Source organism: Aricia agestis, chromosome 6, assembly GCF_905147365.1.
Source record: "Aricia agestis chromosome 6, ilAriAges1.1, whole genome shotgun sequence".
NCBI classification, from domain to species: domain Eukaryota; kingdom Metazoa; phylum Arthropoda; class Insecta; order Lepidoptera; family Lycaenidae; genus Aricia; species Aricia agestis.
In genome coordinates, this window is record NC_056411.1 from 9,147,313 (window position 1) to 9,167,878 (window position 20,566).

General features: G+C 34.3%; 1 protein-coding gene across 1 annotated transcript in view; it reads right to left on the minus strand.

The window, feature by feature from the left end:
- LOC121728221 (uncharacterized protein CG3556) overlaps positions 1-20,307 on the minus strand; it is a 59,671-nt gene extending 39,364 nt beyond the window's left edge. The window contains exon 1 of the mRNA XM_042116358.1: positions 20,196-20,307. The gene's annotated coding sequence lies outside the window, so the exon portion shown is untranslated. The remainder of the gene's footprint in view (positions 1-20,195) is intronic.
- Positions 20,308-20,566: the final 259 nt, after the last annotated feature.

Genomic DNA, 20,566 nt, shown 5'->3' on the forward strand with positions numbered 1-20,566 from the left:
AGCGCTTTTGGAAACCTGCAGGAATGGCAGCTAATGGCAACTGACAGCACATGTTAAGTAAACAATAGAGCTCCTGTATGATGCACTTCACTGCAGTGCAGTGCACGCAGCACGTTCCCTGTAATCCATACTAATATTATAAATGCGAAAGTGTGTCTGTCTGTCTGTTACTTCTTCACGCGCAAACTAGTATGGAGATGCTTTTAGTCCCGGGAAAGGAAAACGGAACTTTTTATCTGGAAAAAATGAAGGTTCCCGCGTAATATACGAATTTTGGCGCAACGGAGTTGCGGGCGTCATCTAGTTAACTAATATAAAATCCCATAATCTAATAATCGGCCAAGTACGAGTCGGACTCGTGCACGAAGGGTTCCGTACCATTATAGAGTAAAAATAGGCCAAAAATTGTGTTTTTTTGTATGGGAGCCCCCCCTAATTTTTTTTAAAAGCTTTTATTTAACTTGCTCTGTATATATGTAAGTATGTATGTTACGGTGGAATTTCGGAACTCAATTTTGAAGTAGATATATTTAACCGATTGAGCTGAAATTTTGCATACACATTTAGTTTGGATGACCATGCACGATGTGGTATGTGACATCACTCTAAATTCAAATATTTCCGACCATCCATGATGGCGAAACAGTTTTTGCTATGCAGTCTTACAATATGGATATTAAATGAAAGGGTTTTTTGAGAGTAACTCGAAAACGAATATAATGTCATTCTACATCCAAAATGGCGGCGCATCCAAGACACGGGAATACATAGTTATTTTTAATGCACTTCTGCAATATTAGTATGAAATGAAAGGGCTCATTGAGAGTAACTCGGAAACGAATGTAATGTCATTCTACATATAAAATGGATGCTCATCCAAGATAGGGGAATAGTTATTTTTGAAGCACTTCTGCAATATGGGTATCAAATAAAGGGGCTCAGTGAGCTTCGTTGTGTCGTGTCGTGTCATGTCGTGACGTGACGTGACGTGACGTGACGTGACGTGACGTGACGTGACGTGACGTGACGTGACGTGTCGTGTCGTGACGTGTCTTGTCGTATCGTGTCATGTCATGAAGTAACGTGTCGTGTCGTGTCGTAATTTGACGTGACGTATCGTGTCGTGTCGTATCGTGTCGTATCGTATCATGTCATGTTATGTCAAGTCAAATCCAGTCTGGTTTTAGACAATTTATGTTGAGTGAAATTTAAATTTTTAGTCATGTAGAAATAAACGGAATATTTAAACAACTCGCTAGATATAGACACGGTTTTTTCACTGATTAAAATCTAGTACGATTTCTTAAGGACTTAAGTTAATCCGATTTAAACAAATTCTTGAAACAAAACAAAACTAAGAACAGACTAAGAAATCTACCCAGAGATATCTAAAAAAACAAAAAATAAATTATATTCAAAAAACTTTTTGAAAAAAAGCTTTTATTTTAAAAACACTCTTAAAAGACGAAAATAAATTTCTCCTTGACATGTTTATTAAGTTATAACCTCAATATACTGTACAATTTGCGTGACGTGTCGTGTCATGTCGTAATTTGACGTGACCTATCGTGTCGTGTCGTATCGTAACATGTCATGTTATGTCAAGTCAAATCCAGTCTGGTTTCAGACAATTTTTGTTGAGTGAAATTTAAATTTTTAGTCATGTAGAAATAAACGAAATATTTAAACAAATCGCTAGATTTTATCACTGATTAAAATCTAGTACGATTTCTTAAGGACTTAAGTTAATCCGATTTAAACAAATTCTTGAAACAAAACAAAACTAAGAACAGACTAAGAAATCTACCCAGAGATATCTAAAAAAACAAAAAATAAATTATATTCAAAAAACTTTTTGAAAAAAAGCTTTTATTTTAAAAACACTCTTAAAAGACGAAAATAAATTTCTCCTTGAAATGTTTATTAAGTTATAACCTCAATATACTGTACAATTTGCGTGACGTGTCGTGTCATGTCGTAATTTGACGTGACCTATCGTGTCGTGTCGTATCGTATCATGTCATGTTATGTCAAGTCAAATCCAGTCTGGTTTCAGACAATTTTTGTTGAGTGAAATTTAAATTTTTAGTCATGTAGAAATAAACGAAATATTTAAACAAATCGCTAGATTTTATCACTGATTAAAATCAAGTACGATTTCTTAAGGACTTAAGTTCATCCGATTTTAACAAATTCTTGAAACAAAACAAAACTAAAAACAGACTAAGAAATCTACCAAGAGATATCTAAAAAACAAAAAATAAATTATATACAAAAAACTTTTTGAAAAAAAGCTTTTATTTTAAAAACACTCTTAATATATATATATATATATATATATATATATATATATATATATATATATATATATATATATATATGGAATATATATGGAATCTCGGAATCGGCTCCAACGATTTCCATGAAATTTTGTAAGTATATAGGGGGTTTCGGGGGCGATAAATCGATCTAGCTAGGAATAATTTTTAGAAAATGTCATTTTATTCGTGTTTTATCGAATACCGAGCAAAGCTCGGTCAAATAGCTAGTTAGTAATTGTTAAAGAACACATATATTTAAGGTCTTTGTGAAAATTTAAAGTGCCTACCTGTTGCCATATTATTGATATTGAGCAAAAAAGGCCCCTTTAAATATTAATATTATTTTGTTTTTAGTATTTGTTGTTATAGCGACAATAGATATACACAATCTGTGAAAATTTCAGAAGTCTAGCTGTTCTTGAGATACAGCCTGATGACATACAGACAGACGGACAGACGGCCAGACAACGAATTTTTAGTAAGGTATGGAACCCTAAAAATGGCAAAATGAATAAAAATTTAAGAATTTAAGAAAAAAAATAGAAAAAAATCATATGCGGGATTAACTATAACTGTATACACGCTATCCTCTAACCGCATTGATAGGTTTAACTCGCGTTCTTACATAAAACCTTTTGAAATATGTATCTATTTCGAACATGAAGCAGTTTCAAAAGAATTATGGCGATGATAAATCTCTTGCATGGCCTGCATCGGCCGCTGCAAACGGGAAATTGCTATACGCCTACTTTGACTTACAAACGCGCACGGGCGACAGGAACATCTACTATTTCTACAATTATAGACTCTAGCACATGAAAAATAAAGTCTACTTTTCAACAAAGCTGATTTTACAGGGATATAATCACTTTTTGTGGAAAAGTAGACCCTATTTTGCGTACTGTAGAGTCGATAACCGGAATGCGAATGGAGGGTGACATTTCTGTCGACCGTGCGCGCGCGGTCTAACTGTATGTTATGATTTTGCTGCGTTATGAAGCGAAATGGAAATAGAAGTGTCATTGTAAACATACTTTAGAATCTTTAGATCGTTTTTAATATTTTATATAGTAAATAAACTATAATATTTAGATATTCGTATCGATGAAAATGATCTTATAAAAAAATTAAAAACGTTAAAGTAAAATAGACAGTGGTATAATGTGGTTGGGATAATCCACATTTTGCATGCTAACAATAAGCAAATCCAAAAGTAACACAAACTAAAATGAAAATGTTTTATTCAACGAATTATTTTATTCTGTTACTTTTTCATGAAAGGTTTAAAAATAAAGTTGGACGTTTGTTAGTTTGGATCTATTAATTCGAACATACAACCGTTCACGTTAGAGAAGAATAATTGCCCTCGTAAATCTAGAACATTTTTCATGGAACGTGCTTTAATAGTAGTAGGTAGAGGTAGATCGGGGTAGGTATCAAGCGCTTCAGAGCCTCAGGAAATTGCGATTCTGCACAGCTTAGTCGGTAATTGTGAAATCCTATTGTATTTTACAAAACGTGTCAATCCTTGTTTACTCTATTCGAGAGCAATGAGTTTACTTGCTCGTCTTAGAATCAGTTGTATATATACAATTTTCGATAAACTATTTAAACGTTAACCGTTTATTTTTCAAGGCAAGAAATGACTCGTGTTTGTAAAAGTATGTAAACTATGAGTATAACGCTAACTATGGACGCTGTTAAGCATTCGTGTACTAACCCACAAAAAATTACGTATTGTGTTATGAATTCAGTTATGTTCTTTAGATGATTTAGATTGCATTCAAAATTTAAGAACAAAAAAAAAGACGGGTTGCACTCCGGGAGTACCGGCAGAAGTGAAAACTTGATTATTAACGTTGTGCATTATTTTTTAAACCCATTTTTTATGAAAATCGATTAAAAAAAAAAAAAAACGATTTTTTTAATGAATCGAAACCCTTACAATCGATTAAATTTTTAACCCATTTTTTATGAAAATCGATTTTTAAAAAATCGATTTTTTTTATTAATCGAAACCCTTACAATCGATTAAAAATATCGACAATCGAAGAAAACAATCGATTGTTCGCTTAATCGATTTCGATGTTACAACACTACTCTCCAACCGTCTTATGGTTTTTCGATCAGCACGAGAATCTGACGCGAGTTTCACAGTTTTTACCCATCCCACAAAAGTGCTCAACGCCGCTAAAGAAGTTTTCACTTCAAAAATGTGGGTTAGGACACTATTAATTCTTAACACCGCCTCCGTGGTCTAGTGGTATAGAGCGCGGCTCTTGACTCGGAGGTCGTGGGTTCGATTCCCGCGTTGGAAACATGTTATTTCCAAGTTTGGTTAGGACAATGCAGGCTGATCACCTGATTGTCTGACAAGTAAGATGATCCATGCGTCGGATGGGCATGTAAAAAGTCGGTCCTGCGCCTGATCTCTCGCCAGTCGTGTCGGTCGTCCGTCCCACTGGGTTATGAGAGTAAAGGAATAGAGAGTGATCTTGTGTACTGCGCACATACTTGGGCACTATAAAATTACTCCTGCGTAGCTGGCCTGGTTTCAATGAAACCGGCCACCGTCACCGAAATCAGTGTGGGAGCTATTATTATTATAATTCTTAACAGCGCGGCGACCATATAATAATTACTTAAAAATATCTATCTCCTTTGATTTCAATTGCATGTTAATCATTTAAAAACTATGTATTCATAAATTATTATCTTATATTTTTTACTTTCACGAAGTAGTGATATTATGTTTTTAGTCTTAAATTCGTTAAATGTACGTTAGAGAAAAGTTTTATTTATTAGCTTCATTTTATATTCAAGACTCTACCAAGTATAAAGCCCATTTCTAAGTGTTGAGGCTCCCACAACAAAAATGCTTTCTTTCCATTAAAATAATGCTTTAATATCCTCGCTGTTGGTACTTGAAGTTCGTTAAACCAAAAACAAAGCTAAGTGAAAACTCTCATTCCTATTTTAATATTTTTCATTACTATTTTCATCGCCGTTGTCTCGTTTCAAGCGCTTTTAAATTTTAAATTAAGTCCAAATACTTTATACAAATAGAGATCTGTTGATATTATAATGATGAATGTTAGTAACTTTAAAAACATTCTGCATATTTTTGGTTCTTTTTACTAAAATAACTATAAACTGTTATAGTTATAATTATTCTTAGGCCTTCATTCAGTACTTAATTATAATGTTAAATATGTCTTTGATTTTTTTATATAAAAACAACCAAATAGATAGCCCGATGAAAAGTGTTTACCGTAGCTTCGTGGAGTCCCATTGCTTTGCCGGCACTTTCTTATGTCAATAAAAAAGCAAAGCGGCGCGGCGTGAGTGTTCACCCTTTTAAGTTAAAACTACTCCGACAATGAAACAACTTATTCATAATCTTATATTATCTTTAAACGAGCAATTCTTGTATATTATATATAATAATTATTATAATTGGAATCTCGGAATCGGCTCCAACGATTTTCATGAAATTTAGTATAAAGGGGGTTTCGGGGGCGATAAATCGATCTAGCTAGGAATCATTTTTAGAAAATGTCATTTAATTCGTGTTTTATGGAATACCGAGCAAAGCTCGGTCAAGTAGCTAGTCTATATATCTATACATCTATACATATAAATAAAATTGGAGTGTCTGTTTGTAATATTGAAAGAACCGTTTTTTACTACATGCATACGAATGCATATAGGGTACGTACACCAAAACAACTTTTTTTTTAATTTTTGTCTGTATGTCTGTCTGTCTGTCTGTCTGTCTGTCTGTTTGTTCCGGCTAATCTCTGAAATGGCTGGAGCGATTTTGACGGGACTTTTTTTAGCACATAGCTGATGTAGTAAGGCATAACTTAGGCTACTTTTTAACCGACTTCTGAAAAGGAGGAGGATATATTTCACTTTTTTATTTTGCTTCACGGACGACTCCGTCGTTTGTAGACCGATTTCCAAAATTCTTTTGTTGTTGTATGAGATGTAGCCCGAATTTGGTAACATAATCACAAAAGTGGTGATCTGATGATGCAATCCATGAGAAATCTACAGGACTCCTTAAAATTTACATGGAAACATATAGTGATTTTACATTTTTCTGAAGGATTTTAAGCTTAAACTACCAAAAAAATAAGAATTTGCGCCGAAGTACACTCTGGTTCTGAAGATGCTGTACAGAACTCTTGAATCCTTATAGACAATTGTTCGGCAATTTTGGCGTTGTTTCAATAACTAAAAGCATATAATTATTATGTCAATGTGTCAATGATACTAATCATCATCATCACTATAATTATGCCATGAATCATCACATTATTTTTAAAAATCTTGCCTTTGATTATATATTATTGTTCCACCGTTTGTTGACTGATTTTCAAAACTCTTTTGTTGCTATTTAGTGTTTATAGAGGTACAATAACCCGAATTTGGTATAATGCTTACGGAAATGGTGATCTGAAACTAAAATTCGTGAGATATAGAGGATATTTTTCGGGACACACAATATAGACGCGTCAACTATTTATGTATTCAATCTTCATAATTTTTTACTCCGTAGCAGCTAACTTTAGCGCTATTACTATGTGCAATTTACCGTTTTTTTGTAGATCTAGATTAAATGAACTAAAAAGTATTAAATAATTAATATTCTGTACTCAGTATTTCTGTTCTCAGTCTTCATTATTTTGAAGTCGGTATCAACTACCAGCTAACGTAATCGCCAGTTCTATGACAAAATATAACTGCAACAACAACAAAATATAATATGACTGGTACCGACTTTAAATTATGAAGATTGAGAACAGAATACTGAGTACAGAATATGAATTATTAAGTAATACTTTTAGTTTCGGTTTCAATTTTTGTTTAAAAATAATAATTTTACTCTTATTCGTTATCCTTAAGATTTTCTATATAGTATTGGCGTTTTATCTACAACTTTAGGTTCATTAAAAGTGATCAGATCAACTGCTTAACGAGATCCCAGTTTTAGTATTTGGGTAAGGAAGGGGAAAATTTCTCTCTTTTTCATTTTCTTTTTTATCACATTTTGCTGACGCGGACGAAGTCGCGGACAACAGCTAGTTATATATATAAAGCAAAATATTTCGTATATCTTCATGTGATTAATCGTCGTGTATTTCATACTCGCACAAGACAATATTAGTATAGGCTGTGCTCGTAAGCTCGTTAAAACGTTAGAGGCCTTTGTTTGCAGTTTATCGGTCACAAAATCTTGTAATGAACGGTGTCGTGTCAGATTATGACACGGCCCACACGGCTCCACACGCCCACATGCCCCAACACCCGACAACACGTCACGTAGGGTCGAGGCGAATGCACTGGGGAGATTTATCTATTAGAAAATCAAAGCCAGAAGTTGGCTCGCGGCCAGCTGTACGTAGGTACGATAAATGAATATTTATTTATAAGGCTAATTGGCGCCATACGTTGCAATGTATTCATGTGATTCTTTGCGATTTAGCGAGTGAATATGTGCATGAGTAGTTATTATTAATAATTAAAGATGTGAGATGTCGGTAAAAATAAAAAAATGCGGTTCTATATTCTTAATATTCGAAAGATCTGTTCTGCAAGCCAGAAATATATTATGAGCCTCCTTGCTCTAATTCTTGCTCGAGTAACATTTTTCTTGACAGCTCTCAGACAATATTTGGGTTCCCAATAAAGTTATCTACGATTCAAAGACTTCTATTTAATCAGTTTAAATATAATTCTTTGCTACATTTACGTAGATCCACCGTAGAATCCCTCTGCGTGTGTCTACTGTCTAATTACTTATGTCTACGTAAATTGATGTTTACAGTTTTGGCCAAATTCTCAAAATGAACGCTGACAAATAGAAATAATTGATACTGTTTACAAAACAATGTCACTTTATACAAAATTTCGAGTACATTTGTTGGTCTCTGACTGGTAGTTATAATATAACTCGACAATCTCGACTGCAAATATTACTTTACCCACGGACGTAAAAAAAATACGGACGGATCGCCATTAAGAAATGAGTGAAGCACCCTTAATAAGCCCAGGCGATCATATGTACACATCTTGCACAAACACTCGCACTGTAATAAGCCGATCGTACCGCCATTACGCAATTAGACTGCATCGCGGTGACACGTCTTTGTCATTCATAAATAAAAATAAATATGCCATCTTGTGTTGTAAAATGGTGCAAGAACAATACAACCTTACACAAAAAACATCAAGGAATAATATTTCATAGGTAAGATAACATATTTTTAAAGTATTTTGATAAAATAATGTAAATATTAATTCAACTTCAACAGGTCAGTAATGTCCATAACAAAGTGGGGAAATTTTCCCCAAACCGGGGAAAATTTAAAATTATTTTTAAATAATCAAATAATTAATTTTATTGCGTTTTATTGGTGTCATGTAAGTATTTAGCATACTATTGACCAGTAATTAGGCAGGAATACAATAATAGGGGTGTAGACAGTAAACGAAATCTAATACAAATTATTGTTTTTTTGAGAGTTTGTATTATAGAATTACCGAAAATGGATATATTTTACTTAATAACTTTATAATATTTTTTATATTTAATAAGTGATTTTTTTAATTGAAATAAGAGTGTATTTATTTTTATACATATTTTTAGGTGTAACAAAATACTTATGTACTATCAGAGAAGTTATTTCCTATGCAAATCGGGGACATAAGTAGTTTGGTTGCGTTATGTCAAACCCAGCCGACAGATCACAATTAACATTGAATTGACATAAGTATTCGACCAAATAACGTTGGTCTGTCAATTGCATAGGAATCAACTTCCTTGATGGTACATCTGTAAAATAAATATATTTCCTAAAAATAGTCTACACCCCTATTAATTTCTTAATTTACAAAAGTGGATATAATTGTTGTTTGACGACCTCTGTGGCTCAGTGGGTGGGCTGTCGGTAGCTCAAGCCGGGGGTCGCGGGTTCGAATCCTGCCGACGGAACAAAAAGTTTTCAAAGTTCCTGGGTCATGAGTGTGTATTAAATATGTGTATCATATAATAAAAATCTTAAATATATGTATAGTATAACAGTATTGAATATATTTCCGTTGTCTGGTACCCGTAACACAAGTCCTTCAGGTACTTAGCACGGGGTCAGACTGACGTGGTGTGAAGCGTCCATAGATAAAATTGTTGTCTTAGATTTCCTTCAGTAGTAGGGGAGGGAAGGTGCTATTGGTGTAGTCACCCGAGCGTCATTGAGACCTAGTAGGAATGAAAATATTGAATGGACCTCTGGACCAGGAACGTCGTTAACTGATTTAACAAGCCATTATTTATTTAACATTACTTGATTGTTTGATGAAACGGGTTACGGGACTTAAGTATCTTATATCTTTTCGTATACAGGTTTCTTATATAGGTTTCGGGGGCGATAAATCTGTCTAGCTAGGAATTATTTTTAGAAAATGTCATTTTATTCGTGTTTTATCGAATACCGAGCAAAGCTCGGTCAAATAGCTAGTAATAATTTTATTATTGTAAATGTTTGTACATAATCATTATTACTAATAGTGTTATGTAAATAATATACTTCTCTGTACGTAATATGTTTTTTTTTCTATCTATAGTGTCATAAAAATAATATTTTCATTATGACATCTTTAACAACCGCTTACATTTCTGAAGCGAAAAAAACATAAAAATATGTTTAAGTATAAAAAATACATTTAACTTGTCTGAGTTTACAAAAAAAAGTAGGGAAATTTTACAAATTTATGATTTATATGGCAACCCTCATATCACGCACACGTCCTACACGGGCGGCCATAACTAGGCTTCACTCGTGATTAGAGAAGGTTACGTCCGTACTTTTTTTACGTCCGTGACTTTACCAATATTCTTAGCCCACGTGCTACAAGTTCCGTTCAAATTATTTTCTCTATTCCCATGTGACGGATGCTGGAAGGAAATTTTCTCGTACAATTTGCTACGGCGAGCATGAAATTATTTGTCTTTTTCCTTCTCCTGAAGTTTATATACAAGAAGTGGTTTTTAATTTCTCTAAGTGCTTGCTTTGTGAGGAAAACAATTATAAATCAATTGCTTGGAAAGAAGAAATCAGTAATTGTAAAATCAGAGCTATGAATAGCAGTAAAAGCTTGTTGTTGGGGAGGGGAAGAGGGGATTTCAGGACTAGCTCGAGCGTGTCAGATTAGGCTTGTAAAGGCTTCCGACATATGTCTAGTTATCATGGTATAGAAATCAGATTTCTCACGTGGTGGGAAAAAAATTTTTTTTGAATATTGAAATGTCATCGGATCTGTCAGATTAAAATGGGGGATGTTGAGTATACCCCAAAGAGGCTTCCATATAAAGCACTGACGATTCAAAGGTTAGGTAAGCCTGTAGGGACATTTTAAAATATAAAAAAATAAAGCTTCATATTTTCCTAACTAAGCTTCGCAGATATTTTATTTTGCACTAAAATAAATGTTCTAGTTCTTTTTGTCTAAAATATATTTATAATTTACCTAAATAAGCAATTTTCTGAATATATTTTCTTTTTCAAAACTTTAAAATGGCTGCAGTTTCTGAACCCGCCGCTAAAATAAAAAAATGCTCTTATTATTTTTGTATCAGTTTTACCTAATGTAAAAAACCTACTAGGTCTTGAGACGCTCGAGTGACTACAAAATTAGCACCCTCCCCTCCCCTACTAAAGGTTAAATAATATGTAAATATTATTAACTACAAAAATATATTGTAACTTCATATACATACTCGTTATTATAACAATTTACTTAAATGTAACATCTTATTTTATAAAAAATTCTCACTTAAAATTCATTATTAATATTCGCCATATAACAAGTAGATTAATTTAACGAAAAGAACAGTGTGTTTGACGGCGGCGGTTTTAAAATTAATTGGTGGTGTTAACATTCGTTAATTAAATATTAAAATAGGCTTCTCTTAGGGTTGCCAGTGAGGTTTTTAAAGATATAACATCACGTTTAATTTAAGTTTTTACTCAGATTTTTTAGAATAATCTACTATACTTAAAACTTAGTAACATTATGTAATTTTCTCTTTTATGTAATAATTCAATAAATAGATAATAATGACACATAATAGAATTAGAGACTGTAAAGCCCGTCACAGACTTAGCTATAATATATATTAATATACCGTACTATAATATATATTTTATACTAGCTACCAGAAATATTTATTATAGCTGAGTGTGCGGTCACGCGAAAATTAGTATAGAAAATATACAGTAATATGCCTAGCTATAAAAATATTAATATATATTATAGCTAATAATATATATGACGGGCTTTAAAATATTAAAACTGATAGGCATATTTCAAACCTTTTTACAAACTTATATACTAAAATCAATTCGAACCGTAAATTACAGTATTCAGAATTCCAAATCACATTAAAGCTCACAATTTTTGTAATTACAACAGATTAAATACGTATAACTCACATTGTGAAAATCCATTTGTTTTCTTGGCCTTTCATCGCAGTTGGCACATAACGGCTCTGTAAAAGCTTTACGTACGATAAAGCCAAACTTTTATAATCAGGCCCCGTTTAAAACACAGCCGCGAGCATGACGGAAACAAAAAAGTAAAAATGTCGACATCGTCGGCTGCTTATTTTACATTCAAATATACCGAAATATTCCTTTTGTTAATAGAAAACGTTTTTGGAGGTAAAATCTGTGGAAGGTATAGTGTAGCGTTAAACTATGACGAAGAAAACGCTTAGATCAGCAATATGAGTAGAATCGTTTTAAAAAGTAAGTAGGTAATAAATAATATTCATAGCCTCTAAAAACAGTTGGAACGATTATATTACATATAATGTATAACTTATAAAATGTCATTACATCTATAATACAATTATAAAACAAAGTCGCTTTTTTCCCTCATGTCCATTTGTTCCCTTTAATCTTTAAAACTACGCAACGGATTTTGATGATTCTTTCAGTGTTAGATAGCCCATTTATCGAGAAAGGCTAAAGGCTATTTTTATCACGCTAAGACTAATGAGAGCGAAAAAATAGAGGAAAATGTGGAAAAAACGGGGAAAATTATTTGAAAGGGCTAACTTGAACGCGCTAATCTCAGGAACTGCTGGTCCGTTTTGCTGGTCTGCTTCCTCAATAAATGGGCTATCTAACACTGAAAAATTATTTCAGTGTTAGATAGCCCATTTACTGCGGAAGGCTACAGGCTAAAGTTTATCACGCTAAGACTAATAGGAGAATTTGGAAAAAACGGGGGAAATTATTTGAAAGGGCTTATCTCGCGAACTACTGGAGCAATTTTTATGTTATTTGGCAGAAGAAGAAGTAGACCACATGAAGGATCATAGGCTATCGATTTTAATCATTTTTTCAGTGGCTATATATTTTATACCCGTGACACCGGAGTGGATTATATAACTATATAATTAAACTATATAACTATGTGCATACTTATGACTTTAAAACTTTCATTTAATGTACGTCACATAATGAAAATTCACAATTAAAATCACAGGGAAAGTTCCAGTGCTTTTAGTTTCCCACGCGCGGGGAAAATTCTAGGAATTTTATTTAAATAAGTTAGCACTCTATTTTCACAAATTTTTTCGTGTATAGAATACAAAAGAGGTTTATAAAAAGTGGAGGCTCAATCATTCCTTTTCAAAACAGACGAAAAATATAATTTCTTAACATTATAATTGGATGCTGTTAAGCATTGGTGTGTCATCCCACATCGGACTAGTTTTGAGTAATCGGTGTTTTAAGTTTTTTTGGAATAATCTTTATTTTCTGCTTATTTTAACCAAAAAAATGTTATTGTGCGGTATCTTTTTTTTTTGTTGAAATGCGTAGATTGTGATTATGAAAAAACATTTTAATTTTACATTCGGTTTTAAGAGAAAACGTATAAAAATGGTTAATGCAATATTGCTATAGGGCTTATTACATAGCATTAATGTCCTTTGTGCTATTTCACATAAATGCAAAATTCTGATTTGTTCTTTCAATACAAATTTAAGTGCTTTAATTTTAACAAAATGTTATAAAATTACCTTGTCACGCCCAAACCGCTGAACCGATTCTTCTGAAATTTGGTATGGAGATACTTTGAGTCCCGGGAAAGGACATAGGGTCCTTTTTATTAAAAAAAATGTACGGTTCCCAGGCATTAAATAAAAATGATTTCAGCTTATACCGCTATCGGCTACGTGGATTTCGATGATATTTGGTATACAGATACGTTATGTCTCGGGAAAGGACATAGGATACTTTACATCCGGCAAAAAGGTACGGTACCCGTATGATAAACAAAAATGATTTGCGCCTAAACCACTGAACCGATTTTGATGAAAATTGGTGTGCACATACTTTGACTCTCGTGAAAGGACATAAGATAATAATTAGTGTCTTGAAAAATGTACGGTTACCTATTTTTACCAAATTTCCTATTCTGCGCCTAAACCGCTGAACAGATTTTGATGAAACTTGGTATGGAGATACTTTGAGTCCCGGAAAAGGCCATAGGATCCTTTTTGTCTCGGAAAAATGTACAGTTCCCAGGTGTTAAATAAAATGATTTCTGCTTATACCGCTACATGGACTTTGATGATATTTGGTATGCAGATACGTTATGTATCGGAAAAGGACAGAGAGTTCCCGCTTCTTCTTCCCTTTCCGCGCTTCCCGCAGAGTGCTCTTATGTATCGTGCACACATTTGGGCACTATAAAATTACTCCTGCGTAACTGGCCTGGTTTCATTGAAACCAAAATGCTCTTGTGTATTGCGCACACACTTGGGCACTATAAAATTACTCCTGCGTAACTGGTTTGGTTTCATTGAAACCAGAATGCTCTTGTGTATTGCGCATACACTTGGGCACTATAAAAATTACTCCTGCGTAACTGGCCTGGTTTCATTGAAACCAGAGTGCTCTTGTGGTTGCGCACACACTTGGGCACTATAAAATTACTCCTGCATAACTGGCCTGGTTTCATTGAAACCAGAGTGCTCTTGTGATTGCGCACACACTTGGGCACTATAAAATTACTCCTGCGTAACTGGTCTGGTTTCATTGAAACCAGAGTGCTCTTGTGTATTGCGCATACACTTGGGCACTATAAAAATTACTCCTGCGTAACTGGCCTGGTTTCATTGAAACCAGAGTGCTCTTGTGATTGCGCACACACTTGGGCACTATAAAATTACTCCTGCGTAACTGGCCTAGTTTCATTGAACCCAGAGTGCTCTTGTGTATTGCGCACACACTTGGGCACTATGATATTACTCCCCGAAATCGGTGTGGGAGTTTTTTTATTTATTATAATTACCAGTATTGGACATTGGGCATAATTATTGAAATACTCGTTAGTCTAATTAAATTATTATTCTAATTGCAAACTAAAATAATTAGAATACATATTATTATTAATCAACTTACGGGTAATTTCAGATGCACAATTACTTCATCAATCTGATTAATTTGTAATCTGATTAAAATTACTAATTACTTTTTGCCCAACTCTGCAACGTGATAAAGTAATTATTTCTATATTAACTAAATTTAATCAAAATCGGTTCAGCACCTTAATCGCAAATTAATAAAGTTTATTGCGTGCAAACCGAACATTTTCCATGATAAAAAATATTATCCTATGTCCTTCTCCAAAACCTTACGTAATAATACATGTACTCAATATCGATATCTTATGCCAAATTCATTGTTGTTGACTGCGCGGGAACCGTACATTTTCCGGGACAAAAAGTATCTAATGTCATTTTAATTGATTCAAAGTATCCGCATACAAAATTTTATCAAAACCGGTTCAGCGGTTTGAGCGCAAATCATTTTAGAAACATAGTACATAAATAATGTATACAAAACCTTAATAAAAGGAATAAGTATTAACCATTTTTGTACTCTAGAATATGCTACAGTGGGTTTTCAAAAAAATGGATTTCACTGTCGTAAACCTTATGTTATAAAGAACAAAACTGCATTATTAACTCAAAACCCGATTTTATGTGGGATGAAACACCAATGCTTAACAGCAGCCAATTATTCTTTTCTCAACCTAAAAAAAACTGTCATCTTTACCTACTCGAATTCTTTATTCATAGCCATCGAAATTGAATTGAATCTGTGTATAGTCGATCTTTATTCAGTTTTCCTCCGTGCAAAAGAATAAACGAGTGCTTATTATGTAGATTGACAGTAATCTTGAGTCAATCATTTCTTATCTTCCTGCTCAGAACAAGGGACTTTACGTGTGCACAGGTAAGACGCGTGTACTTATACAGTCAGGTATGAGCTACTTTCCCATTATGCGATACGATATCCAATATAGGACCGAAAAACGTCTTTATGTCATCAGCGTAGGCGAGTTTTCTCATTTTCCAATATGATATCCAGTACCTTTTAGTAATTACGTCAGTATGGCAGTAATGGTAATTACTCAATTTGGCCAAAATTGAGTGACGTTGCAGGTAGTAGACTAGACTGTTGTCTAGTCTCACTATATTCTATAGTACTCTGTAATTATTAAATAAAGGTGGAGATTTTATAGCTGAAACGTAATTCACGACACTACCAAATATACACAATAATATGTATACTCGTCTTATGTAGTGAGTGTCTATGCCAGCGCCTTTTGCTCACTATCAGGCAATGCCGCTGCGCATTTCGTGGTTTATTTCATTAAAATAATTAGTTACTTCCTGATACAACTGTAATATGGCTCATCTTTTTCTTGTATCGATATATTTCTATCAAACGCACGTAACAGCCTACCTTGCGATTCGAAATCATCGTTTTCCGTGGAATTTTCCAGACGATCATCAAAAGTTCAGCAGCATATCAATATGCACGTCCACGCCGTCCTTTGTGCTGTAGTGTCGTCTGGAAGATCCGGAGATGAATATTCATGGCGGCTGTTTCGCTCCGATACGCCTATTTCTCTGTTCCGATAAATCGTCTTATGTAAATTGATTTATATACAAGATATTCTCTGTCAAGGGATTTGAGAGGTTTCAGGCTAAGTTTAATACAGATAACAGAAGCCTTAATTTAGTGTTCCTTAAATCAATAGTAGTTTGTGTTGATCTATTCTTGCTAGTGACTAGTGTACTTACATCAATTTTCTAAAATTTTACATGGTAGGTAATAAGTTTTCTTACCGAAAAGAATTGATTAATTTACTACCTATTTCTGTTGTAACCATATCTAAGGTTTAACTTTAGCAATCTAATATTAATTATTATTTAATGGACACAACTTTATTCCGCATAAAAATATAAGTTAAGCAGTAAAAATATGAGCGTACATAGGCGAGAAGCGTAAATGTTAGTAAGATAAATAATGAGACGGAATTTATGTTCTGCACTCTGCGCTAGCTGAAGAAACTGTAAAATGTAATAAAAGTAACTACCGAGTACCGACTCAGTCGAAGCTACGCTGCATTTTATGGTAGTTTTATGTGTCCGCAGTAGGTAACTACAGTTTAGTAGTTACTAAAGGTAGTTTGAACGTAGAAACTGTTTCACAGTATGCCTCTGTGTTCAATTAGGCACTAATGGGCAGTAGGCATATTCTAACAAAATAATCGAAACGGGTAGACTGAGAGCAAATTATAACATTTAAAGAACAAAGAAACTGTTTCACACTGTATGCCTCTGTGTTCAATTACTACTGGACAGTAGGCATATAATTCAAAAGGGCAGACTGAGAGCAAATTATAATATTTATATTTATCTTTATTTCATCTTTATAAATAAATTTATTTTAATTTTTTTTAGTCTCGGTTAAACTCGACAACGGCTGAACCGATTTGGAAAATTTTAGTCTTGAAATAATCGTAAGAGATCTTAATAAAATTTTAATAAAAGTTTTTATTAGTAATGTGAGCATTATCTAATTCACCTTATAGGTATTCACTTAATTATCTACTGCTACATTTGAATTATCTTTGATTAACACGAAGAAGCACTTCTTTGTATAATTATTAACAATTTTATTGCATTAATAATTATATTTTAAATTGTCTTTCTTGCGAGATGAATAGTATTTAATGAAACAGTATAAGTTGGTTCGTAATAAATTAATCTTTTGTTTGGGCCGATACCGCGCCGCGCCGCGTCGCCCGAGACGACAAAAGTAGCAAAGTTTTTTAATAAGATCCTCCCTGAATAATTGATAGTTAAAACAACGGTAACAACAAGTTGAATTTAAGAAATAATTAGTTCTCAGCTTAATTGCTTTCTGCATAATCCTCGTTTGTATCGGACAAACAGTTTTAAGTTTTATCTATTTTAATTAGCACTTAGTTGGGAACTGCAGTGCTTTGTTCACCAGTTTATTTAATAAACATAATAAGTATAGAAGAAATCTATAACACTGTGGATTTTATATGTGGCCTGTGGCTATTTAAAAAACAGTGTAGAACTAGTAGGACATAGATATAATCGAGAACTAAGTAGTAAAGAAAAACATACAGACGTAAAAATTATTGCCCCCGTACATTATGCAGAGAGGCGTGAATTTTGATACAGACATAGAACCATCATAGCTACGGGAAATCACATAGCACCTACAGTAGAAACTCGATTCGCGATTATCCGGATTTCCACTGGAAAATGTATATCTTAAATAAACATTGATTTTCTGTATTTTTTGAGTGTTTTTTTTTTTAAACGGGCAGAAGGCCCACCACACATTCCTCCTGTGTCGCCAGGATACACAGTGGCAACCAACCACGAAAACCCTTTGATATGATCTCAGGGATGCCCGAGGGACAAGCTAAATCTGTCTTGGGACCCGCAACGAAATTAATCAGAAGAAAGGTAGGAGGAGTAGAAGATATCCAATTTCCCTCCCCAAGCAAAGCGGGAGACAGGCAAATTGTAATGACAATTAATGTCCGAACAAGAGGGGGAAGCACCACGGGAGATAAAATATACTTAATACAATATGCCTACTTCATAAAATGATTTATAATGGCAAACTTGTGTTCGATTGTTTCCAATAGTATTTATGACAAAAACGTTTGAAAGCACGGAAATTCTTTGCGCTGCCTACGAAATCATCGTAGTATACGGCTCCGGAAACACATTGGATGCTGTTTAGCAAATCGGTTCTTTCCTCATGCCAGAGATCGCATAGTGTATATTGTATATTTTTATCAAAGAAATAACATTATAATATACTGAACATACTACCGGATTTTCCGTAATATCCGAATGCCTAGAGCCAGTCCCCGCGGCGCGTTGCGTTAGCGTTGCGTCGACGCAGCGCTGCCGTTTGACGCATACGCATAGCCGGCCACAGGGGCGCTGCGTAATCACAGCGTTATTACGAAGCAGTCAACGTCAACACCCCCTCCCCCTTCGTCTCGGGGGCTGCTGTTTGTCATGTGTGCATTGCGCGCTACCTTGGTTATTTCATATTTGTATGTAAAACAACGCAACGGCAGCGCTGCGTCGACGCAACGCGCCGTGTGGACTGGCTCTAAAGTCGGGTAAATCCTACTGTATGAAATTACTCCCAAATATACGGCTTCGATCCTATATTCTTTTGCAAAATATACATACAATATATTAATATTGTCAATATAATCCCACGTGTTTGATCAATGCCGACATATTCCATTATTATGAACAATGTTCATGAATTATACACATAAATCATCCTCCCAAATCCCCGGCCGTTGGTTCCGCCGCGTACGCAATCCGTTCCTAAGTTGCGAGATTACCGCGGAACACACATGAAAAAATTACGAGAACGTTCGAGTAAAATCTCGGTCGACCAAATAAAAATGGACTCCGGAATAATCCATCGACTAAAATCTGAACCAGTGAAACCTTTACTAGTTGATGCTGGCAACTCCGTTGCGAATACGTTTATCGCACGGGAACCGTACATTTTTTCGGATAAAAAGTATTTTATATGTCCTTTCCCGGCTCAAAGTATATCTATACCAAATTTTAACAAAATCGGTTCAGTGGTTGAGGCGTGAACAGGTATCAGACTGACAAACAGACATACTCTCGCATTTATATACTTATCAGTATGGATTAATTTAAAAAACTCAGATTATAAAATAAATTAATTAATTAATTAAAATTAAATATTTGTACAAAATAAAAAAATGGCCTGTCTTAAAATTTCTAGACTTTGAACTTCTTAACATAGGATTACCAACTACTACTAAGAAATTAGAAAAAGACTTGAAAAATACGAGTAGGTAAGCTCTACTTAATTCTCAAAGGCCCGAATAAATGACTAATTAGTGCTTTCAAGTTAGAATGTTTAATTATTATTATTGTCATCAAATATGTTATATGTTATAATAAACTGTCTTTGAAAAAGAGTTTTAAAAATAATCGGCATAGGTTATTTTTTTTTTAACTTTTACCGTTTCATGAAAATGAGAAAGTATTGAACATTTAACGTTTTTATGCATAGGCAACTATTAATATTATAATCCGATCGTAAAAATGCACAATGTATTCAGTGAGGTGAACCCACCCGGTACTTCTTCATATTATCCGGCTCATTTTTACGCTGCCGATAAAAGTTTCTCTATTCTTGTCCTCATTTTCATACTTACAGCACAGCAGTGTATGAAACATGCTGGTATTAGCATAAGCATAAAAATATTCAGCCAGACAGTCGTAAACAGGGTTCTTTATTTGAAATATCAGAAGTCAACTTTTTAAATCCTAATGCCGGCGCATTCAATTGATTAAAATCTTAAAAAAATGCCGGCTCTCAAATTAAAAAAAAATTACGATACCTATCTAGCGTATATTTAGCCAAGTATAATAAAGCGACTAACCTTTGCGGCGGCTGCGGCGGATTATCAACACGGGCGCCCTCGACGGCGGCGTAAGGGAGACTGGAGGCGTCGGGGTAGCACCAACCCCGGTGCAGCCGACTGCATACGCGGCGCTCCACGCCGATCTAGCTCCTAAACCCTGCTCCTGCTGACCTTCTTTGCCTTGATTGAAATCGTTGTGTCAATTACGGTGAGTATAACCCCATTGAAATAAAATATGCTCTACTACTGGTATATAAGGTCGAAATACGCGTGACGGGGTCTGTGTGACGACACGCCGCGCCGCTATTAGCCACGCTGTTTTGTGATATTATCCCGCGTGTAGGTGTCTAGATGTCGGTGATCATTTATTGCCCTGAATTATGTGCTAA